Here is a 13,398-nt window from a genome sequence, read left to right on the forward strand (position 1 = left end):
TCATTCACAGAAAAAAAGAAACTCGATTAAGGAAAAAATAGTGTTCTTTCATAGTACAAGATAAAAATGATCCACTTAGTTAGAAATAAGGCAACCCTTAAAATCTCAAAGGGAATAGATAGCATTGAGGTTCTAGGACATATTAAATGCCCTTACAATTCCAAGAGGTAGAGAGCATTAAAGAATTTTATATATATGTAATTTTTTATGGTATTGAAAACATGGCTCCCTTTTGATATGGAATCATATAGATGTTACATCTCTAAACAAAGATAATGATGCTACACAATTTTATACATTTTGTGTAGGACCTTTAATAAAAAATATTTGATAAAATCATTCTCTAATTTCATATCTTCCACTTTCATTCTCTTTCCTGTACTACTGGAAATTATTCTAGTGAAATGAAATTTAAGTAATGAACATTTTAGCAAAGTATTTAGTAAGAGTCACAAAAACTACAAAAATATTGTGAGATTTTAGTTTGCAAAATGGATGCAAATGATATCAAAGATAATTATATAAGAAATTTATTAAATTATGAATGGATGTAAAAGTTACGAAAGATTATTCAATGACAAACTTTTAATTAATACAAACATTACTTAAGACAAATAAATGTGTCATAGTACAGTTAAGTGGAGGTCAAGTCAGGAGATAACTCTTCTTCCTGGTGCATTCACCAGCTTAGACCAAAGCACTTGGCCTCCCTCTGTACTACTTGTCAAAGACTGAGCCTTTCTGAGCCTGGGGAATTAGAACACATACTGTGGCCCTCTGCCCCTAGCAGAAACCCACCTGATCCTTGGCATTCTTTTGCCTTAAGGTACTCATTCCTGAACTAAAAACTTAATCAATACATTAAATTAAAAATTATTGTCAAACACTATGGTTTTATAAAATATGCTGATATTATAAAACAGATGTTATATTATGCATGATAATTATTTTTTTTTCTTTCAGTTTCAAAAGAAATTAAAACAATTTTGTAGGACCATAATGTATTTTAAGGCCCTAGTCACTTTGCACAGTGGATGGGTGAGCCCTGCCTGGAATCTTACTGATTTATGTTAGCAGCAGCTAAGGGTCCGACTCTATAGAGGGCCAAGTTATAAACCCACTACAAAGCAGAGTTTTCTTGGCCCAAATGAATTGTTAAGAAGCAAGTTTGTGAAGGAGTCTATGGTTTTATGGATGTTCTTAGAGCTCCTAATGATAAAAACTACTTCTCCTTGGATCATTGTGACAAAAAAATGTGACAGTAAAAACCACACTGTAACTTCTTTCTCTCAAACATATGCCACAGAGATTTTTTCATGGATCAGTTTTAATTCAAGATCATGAGACTTTGATTATATTTCAGAAAAATAATACCATATAGAAAATGAATGTGAACATAATCTGAGGAGTGTCCTGCCCTAAATTAAAAAAAAAAATCACCATTTATCTAAATGTAATACTTTGAAATAGAGTTAGTGATTGAGAAAGTCAGCCATAGAGGTAGTTGTGTACTACCTCTATGCAATATTGATGTTGCCCATTATCATTAATGATATTTGATTATTAATGTTGCCTATTATCAATCTCTAAAATGTCTTTAATTCCAGCTACTCAGGAGGCTCAAGCAAGAGGATCATAAACACACAAGCAACATAGTGAGACTCTCTCTTCAAATATAAAAACAGCAGGAGATGTAGCTTGGTGTTAAAGTGCTCCAAGATCAACCCCAAATTGCAAGGAGGGGGGAGGGGAAACTTTTAAATGTCAGGTTTTTCTTTCTTTTGTTATCTTTCTATTATTTTATTTTGCCCATATTAAAATTTTGATTCTGCAATCTGAGTACTCGGAAAATGAGAGATTATATCCCATCTGATTCAAATGTATGATATGTCAAAGTCATTGTACTGTCATGTGTAACAAAAAAATTATAATGTGCTATGCTATGTATTTCTTCTCATCATTTTCAATACTGAAAGCATAAGTTGTATAAAGATTTTTAGAGACTTCTAATTTTGTTTTATGTAAATTTAACCAAAGGAAAGTACATTATTAGAATGCTCAATATTTTGGTAGGTGTGGTGTATGTGTGTGTAAAGCAATGAAAGGTTCTCAAAAATGAAGATGTCCTTTAGTACTATTACATTTTCCTCCTGCTTCAGACTCCAAATCCCTGGGATTACAGGCCTTGGCCTCTGCACCTAGCTTCCTTTGTTTATTGTGGAAGCTAATCCTCTAGTTGTCCCCAAGGTTCAAGAAAATCCATGAGAGGGAGAGGAAGAAAAGCTGATTTAGATTTTAGCTTTTTTGGAAAAAGGATGATCCTATTGGAATCTTGTCTGTATATCTGAACCACAAAAATACTCCAACTTGTCCTTGACCTCTACTCCCATTCCATGCCATAGACAATTTACACTCAATTTAGCTGATGAGAAAAGCAAGGCAAACAGGTCTGATCTCACTGTTCAGTAAGACCTAGCACCTAAGCCCCTCTAAATCCAAATCCCCTCAATCTAAAACCTAGGGAACAGGAAAGTTTAAAAGTCCATGTCCATGCTAATGAAGGCATTACATCCCTTCAAGCTAAGCCCAATGTATAATTTATCTTTTTATTTTTTGAGACAGGATCTTGTTCTGTTGTCCAGGGAGGCTTCAAAGTCCTGGGCCCAAGCAATGCTCCTGCCTGAGCCTCCTGTGTAGCTTGGACTACTAGTAAACAACATGGCACCCTGCTGATGATAGTTTGCTAAGGCTACCTGAGCCAACTGACATTAGGCATATGACCCCACCCAAAAGCCTTCAGTTTTGGTAGATCTCAAAAGAAAATCTGTAAAGTCTCTTAACCTGGACATAGCCCACCAGGGCAGGATTCTGTCACTGTCTGGACATGTCTGACCTAGAGCTGATGTCTTGGATCCCATGATTGTCAACTCAGAAGACCCAAGACTAGAGATTTCATTTTGATGTCCTTCTTAGTTAATAAGAAATTAAGTGTAGACCATTTAAAGGATATTTATTGATGCTTCTTCTCTCTCCTCTTCCAGAAGGTCACTTTCAGTTTTGAGGAAACACCATCAAGTGGCCACCCAACTATACATTCTGTTAGCACACTACCCTCATGTCTCCAGAGATGGCATTGAGTTCAGCCATAGTTCTGAGCTGGGTAATTGGCTCCTTCCTGCCCCAGACCTACCTATACAGCTTCCCATCCTGACCCTTTACTCACCCCCTCCACATCAATAGACAAGCAGTGAATAAAGGAATGGCTCATCATGAAAAATTCAATCAGATTAGAAACTAGAAGAATTCTCAGTTCATCTAAAAGAAGAGTTCTTTAACAAATTAATTACACAAAGAATTTTTTTTAATTCAAGAACCTTTAAATCATTTCAGAGAGAAAGAACAAAATGAGGGATGATCACCACAGCCAAGACTTCAAAGTGCCTAGGCATGCAGGGCATAGTCCCAGTGCATGAGTCCACAGGGACAGTATGAGGGTCCCCAGTGGTGTATTTCAGGTTCCTTCTAGGGCTTTGGCTGAAGGGCATTGTACTGCAAGGCATCCTCAAGATGAGATTCCTTTCCTTTCTAGGTTCCTCTGGGATGTAAGCTTCAGTTTTCAGCAGCTTCCGGGGACATCCTGGGCTCCAAGAGAAAGCCTGAGTGTGTGTTTGTCCAATTGTCCAGGCACTGGCACCTCCTGGGAAGTTCAGGACCCATTGGTCCCACTGACCATAGTGTTTGCAGATATTTGAGGTGACTAGAGCTCCTGAGAGGTTTCAGCCATTGGCTGCTGGATGGTCTTGAACTCGGTGCTGGTCCATCTCAACTCCCTGCTCCTGTGTAACAACGCATGCAGTTAGTGCACGACCTCAGTTCCCCAAAGACAGCTCCCTGCTCTGTGTAAGCCCAGTGAGGCAGTTGGCTTACTGGAAAATTCACATCTCTGTAGCTCTGGAGGCACTGGCAGGAGTGGCAGCTCAGTGAAGGAAAATTATCTGGGTTCAGGCCTAGGGGAATATGGGACTGTGGACAAGATCTCCTAAGAGTCAATGATCTCTACGTTGACAGACAGAACAGCCATAGCTTCAGCTTCCCTACCATGCCAAGGTGTGTGTTTACTTGGCCTAGGAAAAGGATCAACTCATTCAGTCTGGTATGGACTGAAGCTTTTCATAGTGTTCTGTCCAGTAGTTGACCTCAGAAGCAACACCCAATCATGTGGGAGGGACATTCATTTGCATCATACATTGATTCAAGAACGTGATAGGATTAAGGTGCAAGTGGACCAATCCTGAAGGCATTTTGGAAATTCCTTGGTTTTGATTGAATTAGGGAAAGGATGCGTGGATGAGGTAGGATAGAAGCGAGCCTCCAGTTCTTTCAAGTTTCAATTCACTCCAAAAATTCTTTCTCTATTTCAAATAAACACAGACAAATTAACCAGGCATGGTGGTGCACCTCTGTAATCCCAGCGGCTTGGGAGGTCAAGGCAGGAGAATGTTGAATTCAAAGCCAGCCTTAGCAAGGGCAAGGTGCAAAGCAACTCAGTGAGACTCTGTCTCTAAATAAAATACAAAAAAAAAAAAATTTCAAAATCACTGGTCTAATTCTGCACTTAATTTTTGTTTGTTTGTTTTTCAATGATTCTCGTGATTGAATATTAGGCTTTACCACTGAGCTTCCTCTCAGCCCTTTTTATCTTGTGTTTGAGACAAGATCTGGCTATATTGCTTAGGATGGCCTCAAACATCTGTATTTCTTCCCTCAGTCTCTTGCTTCTTTGGGATTGCCTGCAAGGGTCACTACACCTAGCTAGTTCTCCACATATGGACTGGCTGGTTTTAGAGACCAGACTCAGTGGTGCTGGATCATACTCTTAGGACCATGGATATGCATACCCTTGATGGCCTTGACAGTTTCGCTGTGTTTTAAAAGTGAACACAAATATTTGAACCTCTTGATTTGGAAGATTTTGTGGAGCTTTTTGTATCAAGACAATAGTGAATCATTTTCACACATAACCTCTAACAAGTTATAGGAAGAGGATTGATTCATTCTTCAGGAGATTGTATTTTTAATTGATGTAAAAAGTTTCAGGGGACATACCCAATTGTATTTAGAAGAAATTTTAACATTTCTTGTTTTTTTTTTTTTTTTTCTTTTTCTTTCTTTCGACTTTTTTTTTTTTAAGAATCATTGGGTATTGACTCTAGGACTTCATGCATGCTGGCAAGCACTCTACCACTAATCTGCACTCAAAGTCCCCATCTGCAAGTTATTAAGATCTTTTTTATGTACATTTCATCTGCTGCTTCAAATTCTGACATAGTAGCCTCTGATGTGCCTTAGCACACCCCAACTCTCCATTGTCCTGCAGTGGACATTCATATTGCTGCTGTCCCCATAACACATAATTGTCTCTATGAGCCTGTGGGAGAATTTCTCTAGAACAGGTGACGATTAATAAAACTGTTCCATAAAAAGTGTATGACCTTAATTTTACCGATAATTGACAGATTGTTCTTTAGGGTGCAGCATTTACTTTCCAATACTGATGTGCAGTACTGCATGCACATATTCCCCCAAAACACTTGGAATGACCTAGTATTCTGACATTTGCCAGGGGCTTTGTGGCTCTGTAGAGGTTTGCTCTGGTGCTGATGGCTACCGTCCAGTCTTTTCTAATTTCTGAAACTCTCTCTATGGGCCAGTTGCTGTGTGATTTTTGAGAGACATTCTCTGATATTCAGTCTGAAATCTGCTTTTTCTTTTTGATCGGATTGCTAATTTTCTTTATCCCTTGTGCATAAACTGTGTGTGTTCAGTGTGGGTTCCTAAAGACAGGAGGAATACAATCGTGCTATTATATTAGACTTTGTGCCTTGAGCTTATTATAATCTCTTTCATTTTTGACAACCCCAGAAGAATGGACTTAGGTTTTATCCATAAAATAATACATTTCCTGTTGGGCTGGGGTTGTGACTCAGAGATACAGTGCTCACCTAACATGTGTGAGGCCCTGGATTTGATTCTTAGCACCACATAAAGAGAAATAAAGAAAGGTATTGTGTCCATCTACAACTGCGAAAAAATATTTAAAAAATACATATTCTCCATGAAAAGAATATTTAAAATATTTTTGATTTTAGGATGTTTTTATAAGGTTAGTTTTATAGAATTTTTTCTTTGAGCAAATATACAAGTAAAAGAAAACATGTCTTTCAAAATTTCATCTAGATATTTTAGTTTTTCTTCTGTGTAAGCCTTTCCATCAAGAAATACATTGTTTAAATAGAGACATTTGTACATTTTCTATATAGGTTAACTCATTACCACAGGGATCCAGGGACCAGAGGCAGACATTCTACCTTCCAGGACCTCCTCTCCCTGGTTGGTATTAAACTGGATCTCAGTGACACCATTCTGAGAGATGCTAGTGTCTGAGAGAAGCTGTGTTGGTCAGGGACAGCCTTGTGGCTGTCTTAGTCACTGAAGACTCCAGGCCCTTCCTTAGGTGGATGCAGGATACAGATATTGTGCAAAGAGACACATTTCCCAGCTAAGGAACTCCTACCATCCCACACTTTCTTTCCTATACTTGGATATATTTGTTTGAGGCTAAAATTTGGGGCTCCTTTGCATCGCTCTCCCTGGATACTTTCCATACCTCTGTCCACCAAAGGAGACCATCTCTAAGGCTCCGATGTCCAGTCCACAGCACAGCTCAGAATCAGAGCTCTGTCTCCTATTGCTTGCAGCACTCCTCCATCCTCTCTTCTCTCTTCATTCTGTCTCCTCTTGATCAAGAGAACCAAATATTCATGAGAACCTGTACAACAACATCAATTGCCTATTAGAAAGTAAACAAGGAGACTTTGGTAAGGGATACATCTTACATTTTTCTGGAACAGAACTAAAAACAAAATCTACCAATCTGAACACTCAGTACTCCTAGAACTCAGTGGTCATGGATCAGGGTTAAAAGTCTGCATGTCTCTGGGGAGGCTGTCTCTAGAACTATATGGATTTGACCAAGAGAAGCTGCCAGGTCAGGCGACTGTCTGGTTGCTTTGCAGCATGGCACTCTCCTGAGGATGAATTTGAGTTCTTTGGTGTCATGGGCATAGGGATCCGGAAAGGCAGGCAGGTAGAACTAGGGATGGTTCTATGGTGTATGGGTGCTAGGCAAGTGTCTGAGTGGAAGGAGACCCAATATAGCAGCCCCCATGGCCTGTATTTTAGGCTTTCCCACTAGGGTTCTCCCAGCTGAGGACAGAAGGGGGAACCACTTCCCAGAATCTTCTAAGCTCAGTGACAAAGGCAACTGGGATCTTACTGTCACTCTGTAGATTCCAGAGCCTGCTTGACACAGGAGTGATTGGTCCATGACTTTGGCCTCTAGATCAGAAGAAGCAGTGTCAGGGCTGAAAGAGGAGGGAAAGAATTGAGTGGCTGCTCAGCATTTGTTTTTTACTGATGGCCCGCTTGAATGAACAATTTCAAGGTAGAGTTCGTTATGTTGGGTGATGATGGTACTCTTGGCAGCAAATTGCTTCACAAGGTTGGGTCTGATGAACTTCAGTAGAAAAGCAATCATCTTTACTGTCCTGTATATCTAGGAAGAACAAATTTAAAAAAAAAAAAAGAAAAAAGAAGAGAAATCATCTTGGATACAATTATAATAAATCTAATTGGTATGAGTAATTCATTAGATTAATTAATTAATTAGATTAAGCATATTAAGGTTAAAATATTTCACAAAGGCTTACTCATTATGAAACACCAGATTCTCTGTTTCCTTTGTATATGTGAAATCCCATGATCACAGCGCTTCTTCAGGGCATGTACCTTTGCTTCTACAAAGGCTTAATTCATTATCCCAAATCAAACCAAAGGCAATGCTGCAACCGAGTCCTCTGTAGACAGTCCTGCTAGGAGAAAAGATGGAGATCAATTCTCCACTCTTGATTGGAATTCTCAGCTACCTGTTTTGTTTCTCTATGGATGAGTTCTTAAATTATAAGGACAAAGGGGAATAGAGAGGTGTCATGGGGGGATGGAAAGCTATACTCTTCAAATATCAGAAAAACAAATATGGTTCAGATTTAAATTCTTATCTCAACCTTTAATAGATTAAAATGTCATTATAAATTTAAAATTTTTAAGTCACAGCTGGTGGACATTGTTCAATCTGTGAAGTGAGAACAAAATTCTTAATTTTGAAAATTATGTCTTAGGATTCTAAGAAACCATAGGTCAGTCCAGCATAGTTGTGTCACACACTTGTCATCCCAGCAACTAGGAGGCTGAGGCAGAAGGAATGAAAGTCTGAAGTCAGGTGAGTGACTAAAGGAGACTCTCTCTCAAAATTATAAAAAGCCTGGAAATGTAGCTTTGTTCTAGGGACCTGGCTTCAATTCCCAGTACTGAAGAAGAAAAAAGGAAATATGAGCAAAGTAACAACAGTTCCTGAAACATAGTACAACAAATAACCTTTGTAAAGGTTTGATCATTCTTACATGATCATACTGCTTATTATCCTAGAAGCATAACCCCAGTGAAGAACAAACGCATAACTGTGGCCCTTTAAAACATCTCCCTAATGTAAAAGAATTTTTCACGTTTTACTACCAGAGCCCCTTTATTGGTATTTTCTTTCAGCCACAGAGCCTTCCTAAATATCGCAGGCTTTCTAAAACTTGAAGTCCTCCAACCTCAGGCTCCTTAATAGGTGTGATTACAGGTATGGCCCACTGTTGCAAGGTTACCAGAAATTGGTTATTAAAAAATTATCAGAAGCACACATATATTTACATCTTATAGAAACACCGGCCCCTCTGTTTAATGATCCCTTCAATGTCATCAACTCTGCATTATTATTCAATCAAGCATATTCAGAGAGCTTATCTCAGCCAGTTGTTATGAAAAGAGCTACAAGTATGGCATGTTCTCTCTCAAATGTAGAATTTTATAAACAAAAAGTTTACTTGAATGTAAAGTAAGGATTATTAGGGTCTAGGAAGGATTGAGGAGAAGATGGAAGACAAGTTGGTGGAAGTGACGAATGCCCTCGGTATGAATGAAGATATAACATGAACCCCTTCATGTTTGTTGTAAATATGTCAATAGATACATTTTTAAAGCAATACAAAAAACAAAGATGAATAAAACTAATTCTTTTCTCTCCTGTGGGAGCAGGTGCAGAATTCTGTAGTCCTTGAGTTCTACCTGGAAAGGGACCACAATGTGGGGGGAAATTCCCCACCTTGGGAAAGCCTTGAGCAAGCAAGAACCAATCCACTTACCTGAGGGTTGCTGAGCAAGATCCTTAAAGGCACAGAAATGACTTCCTTTATGGATAGGATTGGAGACTTCTGTATAAGCACCTATCAGGTCTTGGCATCCCCAAGCTACTGCAGATGAGGTCCTAGTCCCAGGAGATCAGTGCATGCAAAAGTACAGAAAGGAAGATGAGCCTGTTGAACGCCACATATGTCTCCCAGGGGCATTCCCACAGCTTTTTTGGTCTCTGAAACCCATTTCTATTTCAGATCCACTGCCCTGGGCCACCAGCCCCACACAGGAGCCCTGTAGATTCACACCTTCCTTGTTTGGGTTGGAAGGCACAAGGTGGAGTGGTGCCCAGACTGAACCTGGAATATCCAGCTATAGTAGTGTCTTGGTGCAGGCACACTTTCCATCTGTGCCCTTCATATTCTAGACCTTTAGGAAGTTTTTCAGATTAAATCAGCCTCCTTTGGTCTATAATAACATAATGCGATTTGTATTAATGGATTATAATAATTGTGAGGGATTTTCTAAAAATATTTATTTAGTTGTAGATGAACACACAGTATCTTCATGTATTTTTATGTGGTACAGAGGATTAAACCCAGTGCCTCACACATGTGAAGCAAGCACTTTACCACTGAGGTATGGCTTCAGCCCAGGGAATTTTTCTAAATGACATTTTATCCCCTCTTTAAATAAAAGAAAAAAAAGGAAGTAGTTATTTCATGAATTTAGTCAGTTAGTTGTAAAGCAGAAGAGCAAAAGCCTCAGTGAATGGGAAAACAAAAGCCCCTTTTTTTGACATTTGCCTTTAGGTTAAGCCCCAACTTTTGTCTTGCCATTTTCAAACTTAAGCTCTTACCAGCACCAGCTTCTGACTTGGGCCCTGGCTACTATGCTACTCCTATCATTCAGAATCCTATAAGTGAGTTATCATTATGTCTATCATAGAAAGCATATCATTTCTTATGAAAAATTGACATTTTCCCTTTTATCTTGTTTCATTCAGAGTGAGAAAACTAGAGGGCAATATGAAAGGCAAAGGGTAAAATATGAAAAAGATGGTCTCCTCTCAAGAATGAAGGAACTGGCAGGGGTTGCAGTGGTAGGGGGCTTGCCTACCATGTGTGAGGCACTCGGTTGGATCCTCAGCACCACATAAAAAATAAATAAATAAAATAAAGCTATTGTGTCCATCTGCAACTAAATTTTTTTTTTTAAAAAGGAAGGAACTTAAATTTGATTAACAATTAAGTGTTTGGATAAATGATCTGCACACTTCTTTTACTGTCATTAGATATAAAAAGACAGACTCTTGATCTCCCATTGTTTATTAATGTTCTAGGTTTAGGAAAAGGTTTTTAGAAAATAGAAAAAAAATATCTTAACTCATTGCTTAAGAGATCCTGACAAATCGTAGAGTGTATTTATTAATCACTAAAGGCCACTGAAATGAAAACAATGTTACTGAGATGTAAAAGAAATTTTCACTACCTAAAATAAAACTTTCTTTCCCAGCAACATCAACACCCCAGAGTATATCCTAACATTTGAAAGGGTGGATGTTGGAGCATCAGGGTGCTGAAGACAAGTGTGTCTCACTGATCCAAAGCAGAATCAAGAGCCAAGGTTGTGTTGTCTTGCCTGCCTACTGGCGCATTCCAACCATGCCTATTCACACCTCACCAAGCAAAGATCTTCACTTCTGTTCTTTTCAGTGGTGGTCGGTGTGCTGCAGCAGCCAGCAACAGGGTCCTGTTTATGAATGAAAAACAGATAAGGCTGTCTTAGCCTTCCCACTTTCTGCCCTGTGGGCCTGGGTCCCATTGGCTGTGGTTTGTAGTCTACTGACTGCTGTGAGCTGTTCCCTGCTGGGAGGCCTTCACCTGAGAGCAGGCTAGAACTACTCTCCGGCTCCCCACAGGCCTACTGAATCAGAATCTCCTGTTAAAGTATGAGCAGGTGATTCCTTTTGGCATTAGAGTTTGAGGAGCACTCTGGGAGTTAAAGAACGATTTTCTAAGGGTGTGGACACCAGAATTAGACAGGCATCAGTATAGATAGGTAAATAAAGTCAGGTATATCTAGGAGGCCAATTTTGAGTGAGTCTGGGAAGTGGGAGACTGTCCCTGAGGGATCTTATCAAGAACCTGCCCCTGCTCCAACCTGTTGCCAAAGTAACCAGTCCCAGGAAAATCCCTGCCCTACAAGGAGCTATAAGGTTGTTAGGGTGTTTTTCCTCTACTCCATCCTGCCCTTCCCCCTTCAGCCTACCTATTTCCCACCTTTTGGCCATCCCACCAAGCATTAATGGGCCTAGTCATGTCCACAGGAAGGAGAAAAATAAGGGGGAAAGGAGGAGATCAAAGGAAGCCTAGGATATATAAAAAGGGCAGAACACCTGGCTTCTTGGGATACCAGGATAGCAGCTATGCCCCCTTTCTCCCTCGCAGGAGAAGTCTTTTAAATAAACCCTGCTTCATTTGCTTGCCTTGGCCTGCTTCTCTAATGTTCAAACTTCAACATGTGAAGAAGCAGCAGTCCTCATCAATAACCCGCGGTATCATATTTGGAGGTTCCACGGAGGTCTACACTGAGGTAACTCCTCTCCATACATCCCACATCTGTTTGAGGTACATCTTTCTGTCTCTTATTTTGGAGGATGATTGGTACCTGTCAGCTATTTAAATGCAGTTAGTGCAGCCGCCACTCTTCAAGACTAGGGTGAAAGATTTCCTGGCCTAGGCAGCTGTCAATCACCTGTTAAACACAGAGCAGGCATGTTGGGGTCTGCTGAAGCCTCTTCCTAATCTTCTGTCCAGGCTCGGAGAGCAATTGGCTGGAGTACACAGTGTCCCTAGTCCCGATCTTCCTTGGATGTGTGGAAGTGGATGAAGGAGTATGGAACAACTGCGGAATTTCTGGCCTGAGCTACACTCAGGTGAAAATCCTAAGGTTCCTTCTCTGAAAATTCCTCCCGACTGCCCTAAGAGGTATAAAAGGTGATCAGTAGATGAATGACACTGAGAGAAAGCCCCAATTACATTTGCCTCCATTTGAGCCACACAACACTCCCAAACCCGTGTCCATTCCCTCCTGGATGCTCCCTTTCTTTGCCAATCAGAAACACTGGCAAATCAGACTACAGGAATGGGAGAAAGACATGGGATGATAAGTAAAAACAAGGTCAGCGCAGCGCCCACGTCCACTGCCAGGTGTCAGGGTTCGGGCAGCCAAGGGGGCCCAGGCGAGGGGCAGGGCTGTGTTTCCCCTAGGGAGCCTTCAGGGCGCAGAGGCCAGCCCATTGCACTCCTCTGCAATCCAGGGGAGGAGATGCTCCAGGGAGGGACCTGGACGCAAGCAGGGCCAAAGGAGGGCCCTGGGTGTGGAAAGGCTGCCAGCGCCAGCATGAAGCTGGGTGGCTGGGTGGGAGGGGTCCCGGGACCCATTGGAGGAGCCCAGGCTAGGGAGCCACGCGACCTAGGCCAAGGAGCAGGGAGAGAGTAAAGGGGAAAGAGGGAAGGGGAGGAAGGGGCGGCGCGAGGATGAAGAGGAGGAGGAGGAGGAGGAGGAGGAAAGATTGGGGTGGGGTGGGCTGGAGGCGGCTGGGGCGCGAGGGGCACCGAGGGGAGCGCGCGCGGTAGGGGGCCCAAGCAAGGGGCCCCCGGTTTGACCCGACGAGGCGGAGCGACGCCACCCGACGCCACGGGACGCCACACGACACGACCACGAACACGCGCTCAGGGGCCCAGCCCAGGAGCCAGGCCCCAGGACTGGAGCTTAAAGCTCCGTGGTTAGGGAGGGCTGGCTTGGCTTAGGGGCAGCACACAAGGCGAGAGGGCAGGGGAGGGAAGGGAGGGGATGGCGCAGGCCAAGGTCAGCGCAGCGCCCACGTCCACTGCCAGGTGTCAGGGTTCGGGCAGCCAAGGGGGCCCAGGCGAGGGGCAGGGCTGTGTTTCCCCTAGGGAGCCTTCAGGGCGCAGAGGCCAGCCCATTGCACTCCTCTGCAATCCAGGGGAGGAGATGCTCCAGGGAGGGACCTGGACGCAAGCAGGGCCAAATGAGGGCCCTGGGTGTGGAAAGGCTGCCAGCGCCAGCATGAAGCTG

At 41.8% G+C, this 13,398-nt stretch overlaps 1 long non-coding RNA gene across 1 annotated transcript; it reads right to left on the reverse strand.

Annotated features, from left to right (window-relative positions):
- Positions 1–6,703: 6,703 nt before the first annotated feature.
- On the reverse strand, positions 6,704–9,382 carry LOC139705708 (uncharacterized). Its single transcript, XR_011707517.1, has 4 exons — positions 9,306–9,382; positions 7,770–7,928; positions 7,337–7,615; positions 6,704–6,829 (listed from the first exon to the last, which is right to left on the reverse strand). It is a non-coding gene; the product is annotated as an uncharacterized lncRNA (long non-coding RNA).
- Between the last annotated feature and the right edge of the window lie 4,016 nt (positions 9,383–13,398).

The sequence above is a fragment of the Marmota flaviventris genome, chromosome 5, assembly GCF_047511675.1.
Source record: "Marmota flaviventris isolate mMarFla1 chromosome 5, mMarFla1.hap1, whole genome shotgun sequence".
Classification (NCBI taxonomy): domain Eukaryota; kingdom Metazoa; phylum Chordata; class Mammalia; order Rodentia; family Sciuridae; genus Marmota; species Marmota flaviventris.